We start from the raw sequence: 21,630 nt of genomic DNA on the forward strand, positions 1-21,630 counted from the left end.
CCTTGAGACCCTCTGGGTCAGGCTAAAAGGGGGGCAAAAAGAGGGAGACTTGATGGTGGGATTCTACTACAGGCCTCCCTCGCAAGAGGAGGAGCATGATTAAGCATTATCAAGAGAACTGCCAGAGGCAGCTAGCACTAGAGACATGATTGTCATGGGTGACTTCAACTACCTAGACATCTGTTGAGAAGAACATTCAGCTGTTTCCAGCAGGTCAGTCAACTTCCTGGCAACAACAGACGAACTGTTTCTGACACAGGTTGTGGAAGGGCCTACTAGGGGCAAGGCCACTCTGGATTTAGTGCTGACCAAAGGGGAAAACATCATAGGCGACCTGAGGATTGGTGGTACTCTGGGCAACAGTGACCATGACCTGATAAGGTTCACCATCCACTGTAAGACTGGGAAGTTAGTCACCAGAACAGAAGTCCTGAATTTCAAGAAGGCAGATTTTGGCAAACTCAAGAGGCTCATTGGAGAGGCCCTCTGCAACTGGCAATTGGATGATTTGGGAGTGCAGGAATGATGGTGCTTCCTTAAGGAGGCAATTCTCATGGCTCAAAAACAGGCCATCCCCACACAGGCAAAAAGTGGGAAAGGAGCCAGGAGACCCACTTGGCTCACCAGGAATATCAGAGAGCTAAGGAAAAAGAAAAAAGAAGTGTATATGCAATGAAGTAATGGCTCAGCAACTAGGGAGGAATAAACCAGTATCACCAGGGCCTGCAGTTACGAGACACAGAAAGCTAAGGCAGGGATGGAGATCAAACTGGCAACCAATATAAAAGGGAACAAAAAGTCCTTCTACAGATACATAGGGAGCAAGAAAAGATTGGGCTCCACTGTGGGACCCCGACTGAATACCCAGGGGCATCCCACAGTCGATGTCCATGAAAAGGCAGAATTCCTAAATACATACTTTACGTCAGTATTCCTGAAACCCAACGGGAGCTCCTCACCTGACCAGAAGCCCAGGTAATAGCCTACATGAAATCAACCCAGAACAGATGATGGATCTTCTACAATGCTTGGACATTTTCAAGTCTGCTGGTCCTGACGACCTGCACCCAAGAGTCCTGAAAGAACTGGCTGAACTTATAGCAGCCCCACTGGCCAAGCTGTTTGGAGAGTCATGGAACTCAGGAGTGGTCCTGGACAACTGGAAGAGGGCCAGTGTGGTGCCCATCTTTAAGAAAGGAAAGAGGGATGACCCTGCAAACTACAGACTTGTCAGTCTAACCTCAGTCCTGGGTAAAATCTTTGAAAAGTTGGTTAAGGAGGCCATCAACTACAAGCTGGTAATGGATGGGGTGCTAAAAGGCAACCCCCACAGCTTTGTTGAGGGGAGATCATGCCTGATGAACCTTGTGTCCTTCTACGACCAAGTAACTAACCATCTGGATGAGGGACACAAGGTTGATGCCATGTACTTAGACTTCAGTAAAGCCTTTTACTCTGTCTCCCACAGGATTCTCTCTAACAAATTGGTGAGTACTGGGCTGGACCAGTCTACAGTGAGGTAGATGGACAACTGGCTTAGAGGCTGCTTCCAGAGAGTGGTGATTGATGGGATGGCCGTCTCCAGTGGTGTCACCCAGGGTTCAGTACTTGGACCAGTGCTTTTCAATATATTCATTAACGACTTGGATGAGGGGGGGGAAAGTGCAATGATTAAGTTCACAGATGATACCAAGCTGTGGGGAAATGCAGGCACACCAGAGGATAGGGCAAAGATTCAGGATGACCTTGACAGACTGGTTTTATGGGGGGAATGAAATCAGATGAGGTTTCTCAGGGCGAAGTGCAAGGCTTTCACTTCTGTAGAAGAACCCCCACCACAAATATATAATGGGTGGTGGTCCACTGGCTAGCACAGCATCTGAACGATACCTGGGGGTCATGAGCGACTGGAAGATGAACATGAGACAACAGTGCGATAAGGCTGCCAAAAGGGCAAATAAAATGCTGGCATGTGTCAGCCACAATGTGGCCAGTAGATTCAGGGAGATACTCTTTCCTCTGTATTTGGCATTGGTGAGGCCTCAGCTGGTGTACTGTGCCCAGTTTTGGGCACTGCACTTCAAGAAGGATGTGGATAAGCTTGAGGGGGTACAAAGAAGGGCCACCCACTTGGTTAAGGGCATGGAGAGTATGTCCTATGAGGAGACACTTTGGGAACTGGGCCTGTTCAGCTTGAGGAAGAGAAGTCTGAGAGATGACTTGATAGCTGCCTACAAGTACATCGGGGGGAGCATCAAGAACTAGGAGAGCAACTATTCAGGGGGGCACCTCAAGGGAGGACGAGGACCAATGGGCATAAACTAATAGAGGGTAAATTCAGGTTGGATATAAGGAAGAACTTATTCTCTGTAAGGGTCTCCAGAATCTGGAACACACTCCCAGCAGAGGTGGTGCAGTCACCCTCCTTGGAGGTGTTCAAGATGAGGCTGGGCAGGCACCTTGTTGAGCTCATCTGAGCCCAGTAACTTCCTGCCCAAGGCAGGGGATTGTACTTGATGATCTTACACATCCCTCCCAGTTCTCTGTTTCTATGATTCTATGAGTGACACCTAGAAACAGGAAGAACATTTCCCACTGAGGTAGAAATTAGGAGAGAGAGTACTTTAGATTAGAAAATCTCCATGTCAGAAAGGAGGCACACCCAGGCTGTGTCTGGGTTCAGGGCATGTCACAGATGACTCTGTGTCATAGTGTTGAAGATTTTCTTCTGGAAAAAGGGAGTACTTAGTTCAATTCCCTGGTACCACTCCCTGGAATTATTTATACATTTTACAGTAATTGGTTTAAAAATGAACAATCCTGTGTTACTTTAAATAACCAATTGCTCAAATCAAGAGCGAGACCTTATAAAGGGGGATAAGGCAGAATGCCATGTTTTTTGATTACATGCAGCAGATACATAAGTGTGGACACACCAGTTGTACAAACAGACATATACAAGCATACATACAAACAGACATAGACAGACATATAGACAAAACCATTCTAGTAAGATGTTATAATTACCAGCAGAAGTTACTCAATGTTAGCACTGGATGGCCAATCCAGGCTCATTGAGGGTGATGAGCAGGGGTAAACAGATGTGTCTGTGCTCCAGGAGGTTGCAAAGAGTGGATTCTCCATCTTGGCTTGTCTGCATCTCACTTTTATAGGGATTTCAAGTCTTTGTTCAGCATTGGGGTTTTTCCATGCTCAGTTTTTAATTTGAGGTTGTTTCTTCTGGTTATCTCAACTTGAGGTCATTCCAGTAAAGTTGGTATCTCAGAGTTGGTATTTCAGTCTTGAAGTATTGTATAGTTGGTATCTCTGCCTTGAAGCATTGTGTAGTTCAAATGGCAGGATATGCAAAATTCCTTCCTCTCACTATCCTCTTTGCACCTGATCACAGACGAGTTCTTCAGCCATCTACTAATTGCTTAATTAGTTTACTGTCTAGTAACTCATACATTGGCGCCTTGTTGCTTACACAAACAGTTAAATCTTCTTCTGTTTTCATGCAAATAGTTACCATTATTTCACCATTCACCCTCACACAGACACTCACGTACACAGGGCATACAGAGTTCATTTACTCATGTCAAACAGGGAAAAGCACAAAATGGAGTTTTAGTTCATAAAAGACAAAAAGAATGCTGATACAATCATAGAAGTTAATCAATTCAATACTATTATCATTTAAGCATAATAACTAATATGCAAAAATTCATACTACACCTGGCAATAGAGACTTAAATCCAGGACTCCCCTCTGAGGTATTTCCATTCAGTGGTGAATTTGTCTGAGTGGGATGTTGTCTCTAAACCAATGCTACTGAAACTGTAAAACACTCCAGAAGTGAAGGAGACTTTACATAAGCCAAATCCTTGGAAACGTTCAACATCTCTGGCAGGATTAGAGTACCACCCTACCTCTTAATCTTTCTATATTCCAGTAAAAAAAATCCCTCTTTCAGTGAAATTAACTGGTAATCCAAGTCCAGTTCCTAGTAAACAGGTGTCCATATTACAAATGGCAAAAAAAAAAAAAAAAAAAAAAAAAAAAAAAATTCCATGAAAAAAGGTTTCCCACAAATCATAAAAGAAGAAATCATATAATTCATAACCTTCAGTGTCAGCAAGTGAATTAAAGTGACAATAGTAGATCTTCCTAATGGCAAGTGACCAGGTGTCCCTAACTTTATGGGTGAATTTAATAAGGATCTCCAAGAGGCCCTTATTAATTAAATCCTTAAGGTATTTCAACATTGTTTCAACAAGAAAAGCTTTTAAAACAAGGTTTGGAAGTGTACATTGTTCAGAAAAGGAAATTGGGATAACTATAGGTAATTTCCTCTAATATGGTTAATTAACATGGATAGCAGAATACTTGTGAAGATTTTTGGCAATTGTCTATATTTGATCTTTTAAAATTAATTTATGCAATAATTTTGGATTTGCATATGACATCACAAATAAACACAGCACAAGAACTCCAAAGTGTCACATACTATTCTGGCCAGATGAATTTAAAGTGCTTCATTTGTCCTTATGATGAGAAAGAGCTCATATACTCTTAGATTAACTTTTTCTGGTATTGGAGAAATTTAACCTTGACCAGTAAGTATTGCATTGGATCAACCAAAATATCTATAGTTCAGTAGCAGCTCCTTTATTCTTAGGGGACAGTTTGCATTGTATTGTGGGGCTTAATAAGGTTACCTAATGTTTTGTATGGAGTTATGCATATATTAGACTTTGTAGGAATTAGACTATAGCATGTTTTCTGTTGAGTACATCACAACTCTGAGAGCAAAAAGGAACATATTCAAGAAAAAGAAGAACAGACGTTCTCAGGATTTTAATCTATGATAGGTTTGTTGTTTAACAAATAAAATATTTTCCCTATGATTCAAAATGTTCATCATTTATATTGTTATTAATTTTAATTCCATCTGTTGTGGTCTATCTATTTTAGTATAAAGACCTCTCTTGTTAGTTGCTATAGGTCATTGTGAACAATTTGTCAGTATGGCTGGTGCCAGCAGAGCTCCTGAGTGACCTGCATATAACCTCTGATGTTTCAAAGCCTCTAGTACACTGCAAAACCAGTGAAATAAAAAAGCAACTGTGGGGTATTGACTGAAGATGAGTGAAAGCCAGTCATTTTATCATTTGCTATATTTAAAAAGAATAACTAGGCAAAACAAAAAAACAGAGAAGGGAAGGGAGACACAAGTCTGTTCTGCTTTTATATGCATTTCACCTCTGAGGTGCAATAAGTGTGGAGGCCAGAACATACAATTTGGTCTTTCAGGAAAACATTTTCTACAAACAGTTTATATGGCCAATACTCTTTAGAAGAATAAATTGTTTGCCTTCTTAACACATGCTATCCATAGCCATAAACACTACACAATCCCTTGTGCACAAAACAGTGTGGTACCATAATGACCCATGGCAAATGGAGCATGGAAAAAGGAGGTCAAAGTGACAGAAGAAAAAGATTCATTCTGAAGCCAATTGACAGCATAGTGAGTGAAAACCTATACTGTGAAGGATTGGGAGGAAACCATAAGATTCAGCTTCACAGCCTCTAACAAGTATCAGACAGTGGAACTGTTGCAGATCACGAGGCAACTAATCAGTCTCATGTTTCTAACTGTCTCATAGTTGTGTCCATCCTCTTCAGGGCAAAAAAAATCCTCCTGTAAACTGGCAGCTTAGTAGCTAGAATTGAAATATGAAAAGAAAGACCTGGATGTTTTAGTGAATTATAGGATGACTGTGAACCACTACTATGATATAGCCATGAAAAAGGCAAACATGATCTTAGGATGCAATGGATGAGGTCTTTGCAGTAATGTTAAAGAAACATTAATTTTGCTGTAAAAGGCACTGATGAAGCATTTAATTATTTATTTCATTATATATTTGTAAAGTACAGCAAACTTAAGAAAATTTCCTGATGTCCTTCTAAGACAAGACACTGGGCTTTATGTATGGGGAGAAGCAGTGGATGTGATATACCTTAATTTTAGCCAGGCTTTGACAGTATGGCATTCTCCTTAGTAGCCTAAGGAAATAAAATCTAGATCAGGGCCGTCTAGCTGGCAGCCCACAGGTTATATGTGACCTATAATGGATTAATTTGTGGTCCTTGGACTTCTCCCAGCTGCCACTCCCCCTATTGCTCTGGCTACAGCAGCAGTCAGGTCTCTGGCCTCTCCCTCCCACCGCCAGCTTTTACTGCCTGCACCTGCTCCAGAGGTCAGGGCAGGTCAAGGTGGCACAGCCCATGTTGCAAGAGGAGTCCACAGTCCAGGGCACCCATGTGATACCATACAGCAGGGGATCCTATGGCCAGGGAGCAGGGAGTGAGGGCTGGGGTACCTGTGTGGTATAGTGCATCAAGGGGCACTCATGGTGTGGGAGGGTGGGCAACCACATGGCGAGTGGCCAGGTGGCCTGTGGCTTGCATTGGGGTAGCCTGCATGGCTTTTAACCCCATGCTGGTGTGGCCCCTAGCTATTTAGTTCTGAAAATCAACTTTAGTATAGGCAGTCAGCAAGGAAAATACCATAGTAAAAAGATTTTTTGCATAAGCAAGATAGCTCTCATAAAAGTCTGTACAGCTTACAGTTACAGAACACATTACAAATAACCATGCAAATTAAAGTTAGAGCTCACCCTGCATTTCTTCCTAAAATGTAGTACCTCTCCATCAGCAATGGAACTCTCCTGCTCTCTCTGCTCATTTTTCTGCAAGCAGCTTCTCAGCATGCAATGCAGAGGGTTTAGATCATCCCAAGGCTAGAAATCTATAGACAAGCTCCCCCAGCACGTCTTAAGTCCCTAAATTTATCTACCCATCTATATTTTATAGGGGTGCACTGATAGAAAATTTTTGGACCATTACTGATGGCTGTTTTTAACAAGCCATATTGGCCAATACTGATCGGATTCCAATATGCAGCTGGGCAGTGTGGATAGCAGAGTCTGGCTGGTAAGTGTGTTGTGGGGGAAGGGGTTGGGGGGGAGCAGATTGAGTCTTCTGTGCTGAAGGAGGGAGTGGGGCTGGGGCAAGGGCAGGGAAGGTGCTGCACAGCTGGGGTAGGGCACCGGATGGAGCCACAAGTGGCTGATCCAGGGGGCACAGGTAGGGGGATGGTGGCTGCCGCCACTGAATACACCCTGGGAAGGTATGTGGGGTGTGTGCCCATGGATCTGTGCACAGGGAAGGGTGGGCTGCCACTGTGGGCTGGGCAGCCATCCCCCAAGTTTAAACACATTTCTGTTAAAAATGAACATTAGTAGGGAAGTAGCACTATTAAAGCCATGGGCTTTTTGACTTGCATATTGTTGTGTTAAAAAAAAGTTACCAGAAGTGAATCATCAAATGAAAGACTTGTCAATCATGGGAAATTTTAAGAAGCTTTTCAGCATATTGAAAATGCATCTCAAAATCAATATAGCAGCCTGAGGCTGAGCTGTGCTCAGAGCGGACAGGGGTAGTGTTGGGAGGGGACAATGGGGGGTGCTACAGCCACCCCAAAATTCGCCATAGCCCTCTCCCGTGCTGCCCTCCCAGCACCACTGCTACCCACCGAGTGAAGCCCTGGCCCAGCCCCTGCTGGGAAGAGCCCGGTGCTGCCCTGGCCCCAGCCCACAGCGGCAGCCCACCCTGGCCCTAGGGTGCATGCAGTGGTGGGAGCCACCCCCCTCCCTGTGCCCTCCGGGTAAGCCACTTGCAGCTCCATCTCACTCTCTGCCCTTGCTGTGCAGCGCCTGCCCCTGCCCCAGCCCCAGCCCCAGCCCCAGCTCCTCTCCCTCCCTCACTGCGGGGGCCTCAATCTGCTCCCCCCATGCTCCTTCCCCAACAAGAGACTTACCAGCTGGACCCTGCTCTCCATGCTGCTGGGCTGCGCTCCTGGCCTCCTGCATCCTGTGCTGAGGCTGCACGCATGCATGGGGCATTTATCAGACTTCTTCTCATTCTATCCAAGGCCGAACAATATCAGTCTCTGAACGAGATTCCTTCCAGTTGTTTGTCTCCCTAGTGGTTTGTCCCTGCTAAAGGTTTTCCCTATGAAAGATAGACCATAATTGTTTGGGACTGGCTCCTCTACCCAAATACACATTACCTCTGCAGCTGGTCAATACGTGTAGTAACTGCAGGTGCATCTTTCAGAAATTAGGATTCTCTCTGAAACTTGAATAGTTATACCTGGGCTGGAAATGTTTCTGGCACATGAATTAGTAATCTTTTGACTGACTTTTTCCAATGACACTACAAACTTACAAAAATAAATTCATAATCAATATCATGGTTCATACAAACACCAATATGATAAAACCGAACATAGATTTACATCAGCTACAAATAGAAACCAAACACTATGTTGGTTAATTTATGGTAACTGAGGAAAATATCTATGCATGACACACTACAAACCCCCAAATTAGCCTTGTTTTGGGTAGGTTCATGACATGCCTGAAAGCCAATGAAAGTGATCCTTCCTCTCTATTCATCTCTGCTGGGGCCTCACCTTGGGTACTGTGTCCAGTTTTGGGTATCACACTTCAAGAAAGACACAAGTAAGAGTTAGAAAGAGTCCAGCTAAGAGCAACAAAAATGACTAGAGGTCTAAGAAACATAATTTTCTTAGAAAAGGGTGGAACAACTTTGATTATTTATTCTGGAGAGAAGAAGATTGAAGGGGAATTTGATAACAGCCTTCAAACACATTATAAAAAGAATTTGATAGTGCGCTCCATCCTGGAGGGGGCAGGACAAGAAATAATGGTCTCAGTTGCAGCAGAGGGAATTTAGGTTGGATATTAGGAACAACTTTCTCACAATGAAGGTGATGAGAAATGGTAATCTTCCTAGAGGGGTGGAGTTCCTTGGAAGTTTTAGGTGGGATGGTTTAGACAGGGATGGTTCTGCCTTGAGCAGGGGGTTAGACTAGATGACCTCCTGAGGTTCTTTCCATCGTACTTTTCTATAATTCTATGAAAATTCTTTTTCTCTTAAGAAAGATACAAAGTATACTTCTGGCAACACTGCCTTCCCCTGTATGAATGAGGGAAAAAGTTTGCCCTTTGGGGGTTTCATTGTGTATGAGAACTGATTTCCTTTTTAAAAGAAAATCAGGTATCATTCAGTGTGATATTCCTTTACATTTCATGTTTTGTTTTATATGTCATATACATTATATATATTTAACTTGTGCCTTCCAATGCTTTCTGCTGGCAGAAGCCTGTACATTTCTTAATATTTCTGCCAACAAACCCATTTTATTTTAATAGAAGAATGATACCTCTCTGCAACCAAAGCCATCATGGTTTAAACCATTGTTGGAACTCTGCCAAACTGAGCTTCTTAACCCCAAATAATAAAGTGCTGCTTTGGGGCTTAATCAGCAGCAGAAATGTTGTGAATATCAAATCTCTTTTCCACAATTCACTTAGATTTAAACTACAGCCAGCTCATGCCTTCACATTTTTCTGTTTCCTGAAGGCTCACCCATTTTGACATGTTTCAGGAAGGGTAAATATTTCTGATTTACTGATGAAAAGGGCAAGCCTAAAAGGTAAATGACAAAAAGTTTGTGAAATTCAAGGTCCTATTACACTGAGCCTGCTAGGAGGGTAAGGAATTCAGTGCAACAATAATCATATTTCTGCCAGAAGTGCTAGTGGTGGTGTTCTAATGCTGTGGGGAAAACTAGAAATATTTAAGAAATTCATTTAGAGATTGTCTAACCTACTGAAGCACCCTTCTAGGGTCAAAGTTCAAAGATCAAGTTTTCAAGACACATAAGTTCAAGGTCAGATATGATTCAACAAAGAATATGTTTCAATCATACTTCCAGCTGAAGAGTACAAAAGACTATCTGAAGCTAGCTGCTGAATAAAGGTCAAGTTGAAATATTACAGTATGAACTTGGAGCTGTTTCAGATTCCTTGTATATTTGCTAAGACTTGAATGCAGGAGGGAAGCAATAACTCTAGCTTTGTTTGCTCACAGAAAGGACAGATACATCAGCATGCAATGTCTGAGATCTAGAACTGAATTTCAAGCAAAACTTCTGAGGGGGAGAAGAAGAAGCCTAAGTCAGAAAGTTTGGATCCTGGCCTGATGCTGAACTTCTAAGCTCCAAAGATAAGGGGTTTTAAGTTTGGTGTTTTACCCAAGACAGCACCCAATAGAAAACAATAAAGTGAAAGTAGTGTGTATAACTGATTCCTTTTTCATCTTTTATTTGCGTAGCATTCTGAACAACAACACTGTGTTGAATTTTGAAATTTGCTGTCTAAATACCATCACTATCATGCATTGGTCTAAGAAAGGTGTTAGAAGGAATGGGAAGTAGGGCACTAATCAGTCCAAAAAGCAACCAGTATTATGAGTTATTCATAAAGCCTAGAGTTAGATAAAATTGCTGAAAAAAGTAATGAAAATCTGGTGGGTTTTTTTTGTTTGTTTGTTTGTTTATGGTATGTGATTTCTTTTTCTCCCAGATCCTAAGATTTTTATTTGAGAAATACTGTGGAATACATATGGACGTAAGGAAAATTAGGGTCTGGCTCTGAGCCATGTGCCTGTTCTACCATATAATATTGCTGATGCTTCTTTTCCAAGTCTCTTTGCAATAATTTGAAAGACCATTCTTTTTAACAAAAAGGGTTTCAATTTTTGCATGCGTTTCACTGTGAAATAATTTTCCAGGTCCATCAAAGATCTTCTTATGTGACCCAGAAAAACTATGTGAGCCTACCTTTAAATGTGAGCATTCTTCAATGGACAAAATCATGGTGCCATTTGTACATTCTGTAAGAGCCTCATATAAAAGCATCTAAATATTGTCAGAAGTTAATGGAATATCTTAGCACCAAAATATAGCAGAACAGGACTATGGTATTTGATTTAACAAGTTTGATAAAGTAACCAGCTTGCAATAATGTGTCAATCCGATTGTACATATATTTCCTTTTAATTTTTTTTCTGTTGTCCCCCCGCCCCGCCTCGGTAATATACATAACGTGCTAGGCCCTCACTTATAAAATAGGTCCAGTGTCTTGTTTGGAAACTTCATGTATGTGGATGGACACCCCCTGGCTCCACTGCAGCACAATGCAGTATTGCATGTTTTGGCAGAATTGGAATTAAAATACAAACAGGCAAACAAATACAAAAATGACAATAGACAAACCTCACATTGACCATTTTTTATGCCGTTATACTTTCTTTTTTTCCCAAAAGTAAGAAATATAGAAAACTACTTTTAATCACCTGCTCCTATAGTAGTCTGCCCAGAACCCAGCAAAAAATCAGTTGGAAACCAAAAATATTGAAAACAACCAAAGCCACTCTTCCTCCTCCAGCCATATCCAGATGCTTCATGCCTCAACTATACCCCAAAGTCACGAGAGGGTATTTTACAGTTCAGAAACTACAGAAAATGTCTTGATGGCAACTCCCTCCTTACTAAATTAGGGAGCTGGAAATACATTTATCAGCTCCACAAAAAAAAAATGGGGATCTAGCAGATATATATGTTCCAAAGTGCATAGGGGTTTATAAAACTAAAAACTACATCTAAAAACAAGTAGTCAGCCACTGAACATAATGGAACACTGGAGTAATCTTTTGCTTAATGAGGGCCAATACCAAAATAGTTTAAATTTGTTTCAATTTGGAATTCTTTAATTGTGTCAGACTCCAGCTTCAGCTGGATGCACAAGGATGGAAAAGAGTGTATACACTATATACAGAAGACATGGTCCCTCTCAAATGGGCTTACTGTCTGATTTCTACTCTAAGCCTTTTCCCTTCAGGCATAATGCCAGATTTGGAAAAGAATAACACCTGCTTTTGTAAGTCCATCACAAACCGTGTTGCTGTTGGAGCTGTTCCTTTGTTCTGTTCCTTGGAATGCATGCCAGCAAATTAGGCTCTGGATTCAGCTGCTGAAGAAACACCTGTAGAAAGGTAATGTTAGGTTTCAAGTTTAAAAACATTTGTGTTGTTCTCTGGAGCTTCTTATTGTTTTGTTCCATGGATGTCATACAAAATATGTTAACTATGTATGAGGAATCTAGAACTTTTCCCAGGACTCTCTGCTCGTTTACTGTTGACCTGCCTCTCCTATTTAAACTTTAGCTGGACATTAATAGGTCCAACAGTTGTTGCTGTCAGACATTCTAATAGCAAGTATCACAACAGCATTTTGCATGAGAACAAGAGAACAGTGGCTGAAACATTTGGAATGTGAAATACAGCTTACAGGTTTCCCTTGCTTTAAGCGGATTCTGTACGTGCAAATTTTCTCTTATGCGATGACCCTTTTTATACCAAACATTCATTATATGCAAGGTAAATTCACTCACATGTGATCGGTGTGGTGGAAGCCCACAGTCAGCTGCTTTGTGCAGTGCATTGTGGGAGTGACGCATATCAAAATATAGTCTCTTGTGTGGATCTGTGCTTCTGTGCACGTGTTTCTGTAGTTGCCATCCCCATTATGATAACATTTACCACCACCCTATGCTTGTGTGTACTGTCTGCTGTTGGCAAGTCCCCAAATTGTCTTGTAAAAGTGGTAGAAATGGGTCTGGGGGTCAGTACAGTCAAGGTCTTGGAATGTATCCTTATTTGTTACATTGTACCCTTTCTGTGAATTTGAGTTATGCACCATTAACCAGGAACGCATGTACAGCATAAAGTGAGGGAAACCTGTATGTGAATTTTTTTGCTGACAGACAATGCTAATCTTGCTCTCACTTAGCAGAATCCCGAGAGTGATGAAGTAGTGCCAGCTTTGCAGGAAGTAAAAGAAATTGGAGGGGAGGCAGAATGGGGAAGAGAAGCTTTTTGGTTCCAAATTCTCAGGAGGTTTAGAAGTTGAGTTGTTTGTGTGTTGTTTTCCCTATTTGGGGAAAAAAATAAAGCACTCGTTGAAATTGTGAGGGTACATATGAGTGGATGACAAACTCTGAGTGCAGCATAGTCCATTCTAGAATAAGTTGCTCAGCTGGTTCTAGGTAGCAAGCCAACAACCTAGTGGAAATGTACTGATTAAATTACAGGTCCTCTAGATTTCTCTAGGGGAATTAAACAGCAAGAAAATATGATGTATTTATTTATGTGGAAGCCAGAACATTTACAGTGCATTCAAACCTGACTAGTATCTTCTATGTTATAAAACTCTTGGCGCTCTGGTGTAGTGCCCGAAGACTGGAAGAAGGCCAACATGGTGCCTATCTTCAAGAAAGGGAGGAAAGTGGATCCGGCTAACTATAGGCCCATCAGCCTGACTTCTATCCCGGGGAAGATCTTAGAAAAGTTTATTAAAGAGGCCATCCTTAATGGACTGGCCGACGTCAACATCTTAAGGGATAGCCAGCACAGGTTTGTTGCCGGTAGGTCTTGCTTGACCAATCTCATTTCCTTCTATGACCAGGTGACCTATCACCTGGACAAGGGAGAAGAGATTGATGTCATATATCTTGACTTCAAAAAAGCCTTCGATCTGGTGTCCCATGATCGCCTCTTGGAGAAACTGGCCAATTGTCGCCTTGGGTCCTCCACGATCCGCTGGCTGGAAAATTGGCTCTGGGGTCAGACCCAGAGGGTAGTAATCGATGGAAGTCACTCATCGTGGTGTCCTGTGACCAGTGGGGTCCCCCAAGGCTCTGTCCTTGGACCCATACTGTTCAACATCTTCATTAATGATGTGGACACTGGAGTCAGAAGTGGACTGGCCAAGTTCGCCGATGACACCAAACTTTGGGGCAAAGCATCCACACCAGAAGACAGGCAGGTTATCCAGGCTGACCTGGACAGGCTCAGCAAGTGGGCGGACGAGAATCTGATGGTGTTCAACGCCGATAAATGCAAGGTTCTCCACCTTGGGAAAAAAAACCCGCAGCATCCTTATAGGCTCGGCAGTGCTATGTTGGCTAGCACTATGGAAGAAAGAGACTTGGGGGTCATCATTGACCACAAGATGAACATGAGCCTGCAATGCGATGCGGCGGCTAGTAAAGCGACCAAAACGCTGGCTTGCATCCATAGATGCTTCTCAAGCAAATCCCGGGACGTCATTCTCCCCCTGTACTCGGCTTTAGTGAGGCTGCAGCTGGAGTACTGTGTCCAGTTTTGGGCTCCACAATTCAAAAAGGATGTGGAGAAGCTTGAGAGAGTCCAGAGAAAAGCCACGTGCATGATCAGAGGTCAGGGAAGCAGACCCTACGATGACAGGCTGAGAGCCCTGGGGCTCTTTAGCCTGGAAAAGCGCAGGCTCAGGGGTGATCTGATGGCCACCTACAAGTTTATCAGGAGTGACCACCAGCATCTGGGGGAACGTTTGTTCACTAGAGCGCCCCAAGGGATGACGAGGTCGAATGGTCACAAACTACTTCAAGATCGTTTCAGGCTGGACATAAGGAAGAATTTCTTTACTGTCTGAGCCCCCAAGGTCTGGAACAGCCTGCCACCGGAGGTGGTTCAAGCGCCTTCATTGAACACCTTCAAGATGAAACCGGACGCTTATCTTGCTGGGATCCTATGACCCCAGCTGACTTCCTGCCCTTTGGGCAGGGGGCTGGACTCGATGATCTTCCGAGGTCCCTTCCAGCCCTAATGTCTATGAAATCTATGAAATCTATGAAAAGAACTTACTGATTGGAAGCCCAGCATACTAAATATGGACCTGCCAGTTGCTGAATGTTAAGATTTTGTCTGCAGTTTGATCAAACTACCAGCTTCCAACAAGCTTCTATATCTGTATTGTTCAGGGAGACAGAGAGATTATAATATTTTTTTTATTTATGCTATACTGTATGATGAGTACATTGCCATCTGGTGGATGATTATAGAATGTCGAGAATTTTTACTTAAGAAACTATGGCTGCAAGATGGGACAAGATTCAACTTCATTCTTTAAAAACCTTAGTTTTATAGCTGCAATTCTACAGCAACATAGTTCAGTATTGTCATAAGCATGGTACAAAAAAAGGTAAAGGGAAAACAGAGAAATGGGTAAAAAGCTGATTCTTTATTGAATCACGTTGTGTATCTATGTCGTGAGTTACATCTTGTTTCACTTCACATGACTAAATGCAATTTTTGGCACTGAGTTTGCAATTCAGCTTTGCTTGCATAAGCCTACTGAGCATGCATTTGTGGTATGCTCAGTAGGGTTACATTTGCAACAAGAAATCTATGAGGGATATATGGTTGGACAAACCCTGAAATTTCAGTTAGGCTAAAACCATGACTAGCAGGTGTAAGATACCAGGGGAAGAGGAGGAAGACTTTCCTGTGTTTACTCTGGTAGCTTAGTGATTAGGACACTTGCTTACAGAGTAGAAGATCTGGGTTCCAGGTCCCCTTACATAAAGTAAGAATTTCTGTTTTCCAGAAAAGGGCCTGAACTACTAAGCTATGGGCCCAGCATTACCAGTCTCTTCCTCAGCCTTTCTCTTGCAGCTGACCCATTGGGTAGCAAAGAGAAGGAGATGTATAGAGCCAGGAGGACCTAGAGGGAATATAGCTTTGTGGGCTGGATACTGACATAAAGGAGAGGAAACCTGAAGCTCCTGCCTAGGTCCCTGCTCCCAATGGGACAGGAATTTGCTAGTGTTATTTATCCATTTTATCCAATGATTACTAAATGCAAGGTAAAGTGGCCCAGCTTCAAGAGAAGGACTGAAGAGGGCAATGGACTGTTGGTATAAGCCCTCTACTGGGAAGCAGGAGACAAGAAGTCAAACCCTTTTTGGATGAAGGGAACATAGAACCCAAGTCTCTAGCTCCTTGGGTAAGTATTCTACCTGTAGACTATTGAGCTAAAAGGTAGGAGGACCCACTACTGCCTTACTGGCAGTGGTAGGTAATTTTATTTTAGCACAGGGAGAAATAGAATCTCAAACTGTACCGAAATGCCAGAAAGCTGCAGTTATGCAACTAGCTACATATGCACCACTTGGGCATATAAGGTGAAATAGGATTTAGCTTCAGGCTCATTAAGGGTTAGTTTTACTGTTTGGAAATTGTGATATTTTGCTTCCTCTGTATTGTTGCCTACTTCCCTTTACAGAAATATTCAGATTTCTATTTTATTTATTTACTTTTAAAATTTTGCATTTATAGCCACCAGCAAAAAACCTGTGGTTCCATGCATCAGTCTGTAACGGTTAGTGTGGACATGCAAACTGTAAAGCTTTACTTCTTTTTAGAATAAATTGTCTTCCTTGAGGTTGAATGACCTGTATGTTTTCTCTCAGTCCTGGGATTGTTTGAGTCTGTCTCCACCATAAATTATTACAGCACTGGCATTATCTGGCCATGTCCCATGTTCTGGGAACATATCCTGCAGCAGGAACTGAGAAAAATGTGACACAGATGCTAGTACAGGGTCTCTGCACCATCCAAAGAGTTTCTGCATCAAGAGTTTTGCAAAAGAGCCAAATATAAGGGCAGATCTGGCCAGCATTTTCCCTAGCATTCAAAAAACCTCAGCCCAGGCTGTGTGCCAGTCTGTACCAACAAAAGTAGTCCTTTTCTTTTTCTTTCCCTGCTGGTGGCCCTGCCTGTCTGTGTTGGCCAAAAAAAAAAAAAAAAGGATGGGGAGGGGTTTACTCACTGAATACCTCACTAAACTTCAGTGTCATTTGCTAATGCTGTTTAATTAGACTGGTGTGCAACTCAGGAGTATAACACTCTGAAGATAAGTCTTCAGAATGAAATAAGCCAATCATGTCTCTTTAATTAAGGACAATAGCCTTACAGTTTGTGTTCTGACAATTATTCTTTGCATTACAGTAATACCTAACAGCCTGACACCAGGCTCCATTGTACTAGGTACTGTTCCCAGGCCTAGATAGAACTAAAGCAAAAGTCTGCTTTATTCCAGAATAAATATTTCCACCTGGAAAGCTATTGCAGAATAGGTGAGGCATAATGGGTTATTCTACAGTAATTATTTCAGCTATCCTGTGGAGGTGAGCTCTAGGAGTAGAAGAATTCCACCTAGTGAGAGTTGAAGGAACAGGACCTGTTCCTTTTATGGTTAAGAAAAATATGCAGCCAACTCTGGGGTCATAAGGAAAAAACACTCTCCTTTTCTGACTGTTGAAACTTCCCTTGTGATGTACAGCACCTGCACTTAAAGAGAGCAGACATTTAGGTCCACCTTTCCTGTCATTTATGTCCATAAGCAACTTTCAGCTAAGGGTTTCCCTAATGAAAAAGTGCAGGGACTGAGGAACACACATACTAATAATGATATGTTGTTTATAATAACAGTTTGATTGGAGTGAAACCTGGGGATGGAGGAAGAGAGGGAAGCTGGTGGAGGGAGGGAACAGGGGTAGAGAAAGAGAGAGAGAGAGAGAATAGGCCAAATGTGCCTAAAGTGAGAAAGGAGCGGTGTGGGTGCCATGCTCCTCCTTTTATAGCTAACAAGACTTAGGGACATTTTATAAATAAACAAATTACACTAAGGAAACACCTGATTTTATCTCTACAAAGTCTTTTCCCTCTCCTCAAAGGTGTAATTGAAGCTTTAACAAAGATTTTTATTTTTTTAACAAATTATTCAAAAAGCTAATGAAAAACTTGGCTAAAAGAAAGAAGCTCGTCAGAGGTAAAAGGTCAGATGAAGACCCCAAGCAGTATTATAAAGAGAAGACTGTGGCTGTAAACCAGTGGCTTTCAACCTATTTAGATTCAAGGGCCAGACCCACATGAGCAGGTGCATGCCCACAAATAGTAGACACACAAATTTGTGCTGCTACTCTGTGCCTCAGTGCATATCCCTGCTTATGTGCTTTGCAGCAGGACACATTGTCCCACTGCTCCATGTGCTGTGGGAGGGAGGGTGGGGGGCTGGCTCGAGCACAGGGTGCCTCAGCAGGGGCTAGCCATCCCCTGCACTGAGGCACCTAGTGTCCTGTGCTGAGGCACACTGTGGCCCAGCCAGCCTGGAAAACCAGGAAAACCTGGTAGCAAATTTTGCTCTGGCACTGCAAATTAGCAGTGTTGTGCATTGATTAATGTGCAGCTTGTGCTGTTTGTGGTGCTACAAAGAGGTTGCCACAAACTACATGTGCCTGGATGTTTGGATCCAGCCAAGGGGTGCATCCCCACATGCGGAAGTGTGCCCTTGCATCAGCAAAAAAAGTAGCAGTACAAATTTGCTGCTACCTTTTGCCACTGTGCACTCCCCTGCATGTGCAGTTTGGTGTGGGTTAAATTGCCCTGTTTCAGAGAAGCTGCCATTTTCCTGCTCCTCTCAGCTCCCACCATGCTGGAGGAAGCTGGAGACAACTAGAACATCTCCTTGGAGGTCCCTGGAGGATTGAGCCTTTATGTCTGCTGGTCCTGGAATGTGTGCTACTTTTTTTGTGGGTTTTTTAATACCAGGAGTTCCCGGTTTGTTGCCACACTGTAAATTTGCAGCACGGCAAATGCTTGCATGTGTACACTATACAGTTTGCAGCACCTCAACTGGACATGTGCACTTGTGGAGATGTGTCCAAGGTGTCTAGGCACCTTGATAGGCTTGAGGCACCCCTTGGAAAATGCCAGTTCTTAGTTTTCACTTGATTTTGGCTACAGAAAAATAACAGAGCAATTCTTCTGTTGTAAAGAACTCAGAAAGACCACAACAGATCAGAATGTTTTAACACCATAGATTCCTATTTGAAATGTCTGTTGCACACCTAATAGTGCTGACATTGTGTGGCATACCATGGTACACTTGAAAGGATCTCAACGCACCCCAGAATGCCACAGCACCCTGGTTAAGAAACACTGCTGTAAATAGGCATCTCATTTGAGGTGGTTCTGATTGATCCAAGTCAAAACCTGTGACAATAGAGGAGTGGGACCACTTTTTACATATGTAGCCTTTTCAAGCTGCATTTGTGCTCTTCTGCCAGTAGGTAACCAGGGAGAGCACATGGCCCGACAGGTTTGTCCCTTGAGTAACTGGCAATTAACTTGCATGAGCTATGATTAATTCACAGACATACACAGCATTGTCTGGGAGGGGGAGGGGGGAAATATATTACCATATTTTAACTTGCATACCTAACAGGTACTTAAAGCAGGACAATGGACTTGTACCTCTGTAGGGTTCTAGGACAAAAGATTTTCTCCTGGGAGAAATGTTATATCTGTTTATACCCTACCTCTTCATTAATGGTATTGTGCTCAGAGGACCAGGTGACTCCTCAGATAGAACTTAAAAAAAAATGCCTTTGGGGGGATGTGGGACTACTAAAACAAGTAAAGAATTGCTGTCATTGCAAATAATCTCCAAGGGTATAAAATTCTGTAGCAAATGTTACAGAGAGAACATCTCATACTGAAGCAAGAATGTTGATGTTACAGGATTATTAACAAAAATCCTGACGTAAAGTGTTTTTGGAAAGATGTGTCCTTCCTAAAAGGCAAATGAGATAATTATGAAAATACAACTATGTCTGCTAACATCAGAACACTAGTAAAGCAACTGTGCAGAGCTGGTGGAAACACTTTTCCTGTTGTTATAGATTTCAACTGAAAACCACTTACTCATGGCAATGTGATATAAAGACACTACTGTCAGCCATCCTGTGAGTTTGTCTGCAAAGTCAACTTTTTCTTATCATATTCCATTAGTTGAATTAAAAAGCAATGTTATTTATAACATCTCCCAACAAGGCCAATTGCCTAACCAGGTGCTCAGCTACCTTTGTTTAGCTGCCTGATGCAAGGTCACCTGTCTCTTTGGCTTAAAATATATGCCAAGTCCCTTCTCTTTTTTTAAGTGATGTTTTATCATGGCTTTGTATATTTTCCCAGAGGAGAGAAGAAGCACTTAATGATAAAACACAGAACTTAGAAATCAAAATAATGTTGGAGCAGGAGGGATGCTTTGGAACAATGTATTGCTGAAGAAACCTAGATAGCTTATGTAAATACAATATTTGTAAAATTGATTCTAAACCTAGATTTGTGAACTTTATCTTTTAATAAGTCTAGTCCTTTAGAAACTAAACAAGTTTTCCCCTGTTTTCCCACTGTGACACCCTGACCCTATTAAAGTCAATGGGAGTTTTCTTTTAGTTGAGGAAGGTTGGATACTACTTCCTGTCCTACTACTGTAAAGGAAGAAAATGCTTCTAGGCATTTATAAAGCACTCTTTATGTATAATCTTTGTATGTATACAGACATTACCTACTGAGTCATAACACCAGTTAAGTATTATTCCCGTTTTATGCTGCCACGGAAGCTGACAGAAAAATGAGGCAACATGGCTAAGATCATACAAAATGTCAGCAGTATAGTCAGGATGAAAACTGTTGTCTGTTTGATATTGTGATCATAAGCAAACTGCTAAAACCTCTGTACTCAGAGTCTTTATTTGTAAAATGTAGATAATATATACTTGTCATAGCAAATCACTTTGAGATCCGGTGCTCTGGTGAAGTGCCCGATGATTGGAAGAAGGCCAAAGTGGTGCCTATCTTCAAGAAAGGGAGGAAAGTGAATCCAGCAAACTATAGGCCCATCAGCCTGACCTGTATTCTGGGGAAGGTCTTAGAAAAGATTATCAAAGAGGCCATTCTTAACAGACTGGCCGATGGCAACATCCTGAGGGATAGACAGCATGGGTTTGTTGTAGGTAGATCTTGCTTGACCAATCTTATAGTTTCATAGTTTCACAGTAGCTAGGGTCAGGAGGGACCTGATCAGATCATCTAACCTGACCTCCTGCCACAGGCAGGGATGCATGCTGGGTTCAATTTAAATTGATTTGATTTAAATTAAAATCCACCTTGACAACAATTAGATCACTGATTGTTGCCTTGGCAGTAGGAAAAGGCCCAACCAAGATAAAACCTCTTTCTCTGGGAGCTGCACACCTGCAGGAAGAAGTATCAGGGGCCTCAGCCTGCGAGCTGCCACCCACAGAGATCAGAGCTCTGTCCCAGGCCAGCCACGTGGTTGCAAATATTGCATCTCCGTCAGGGGCAGACATTCGAGCCTCCCCCCTGCATGAAGGACAGCCTCTCAGACATCCAGACCCACACCAGGCCTCCATATTGTACCTCACCTGACTCCTGGTGGGGCAGGGGTTCCTCTTTGGGGACATGAGGTGGCTTGTCCCAAGGTGCAAGGTTTTTCCTCTGTCCTGCTTCCTCCAGAGGCCTGTCTACACCATGGGCCTTTGGCTGCTTCAGCCAGGAATCACCAGGCTCCTGCAGTGCCCCAGTAGGCTGCATTTTGTCTGACAGCACCTCCTCAACCTTCACACTGGTTGTGACCTGGGGATGAGATATATATGTCACTGAGAAGCTGTGGGAACAGGAAGCAGGTGAAGATGGGGATGGCAGCATGAATGATCAGGTTTAAATGCTCTCAGCTGGAGCTTCTCATCCTCCACTTGTCACAGCTGGGACCCCTTGGTCATTGTCCACCACTACTATCTGGGTGTGCCCCATCAGCCAATTTTTTACCCATCCAGTTTTTTATCCATCTCATTTCCTTCTATGACCAGGTGACCTATCACCTGGACAAAGGAGAAGAGATTGATGTTGTATATCTTGACTTTAAAAAAGCCTTCAATCTGG

The sequence above is a fragment of the Alligator sinensis genome, unplaced genomic scaffold, assembly GCF_000455745.1.
Source record: "Alligator sinensis unplaced genomic scaffold, ASM45574v1 scaffold169_1, whole genome shotgun sequence".
NCBI lineage: Eukaryota > Metazoa > Chordata > Crocodylia > Alligatoridae > Alligator > Alligator sinensis.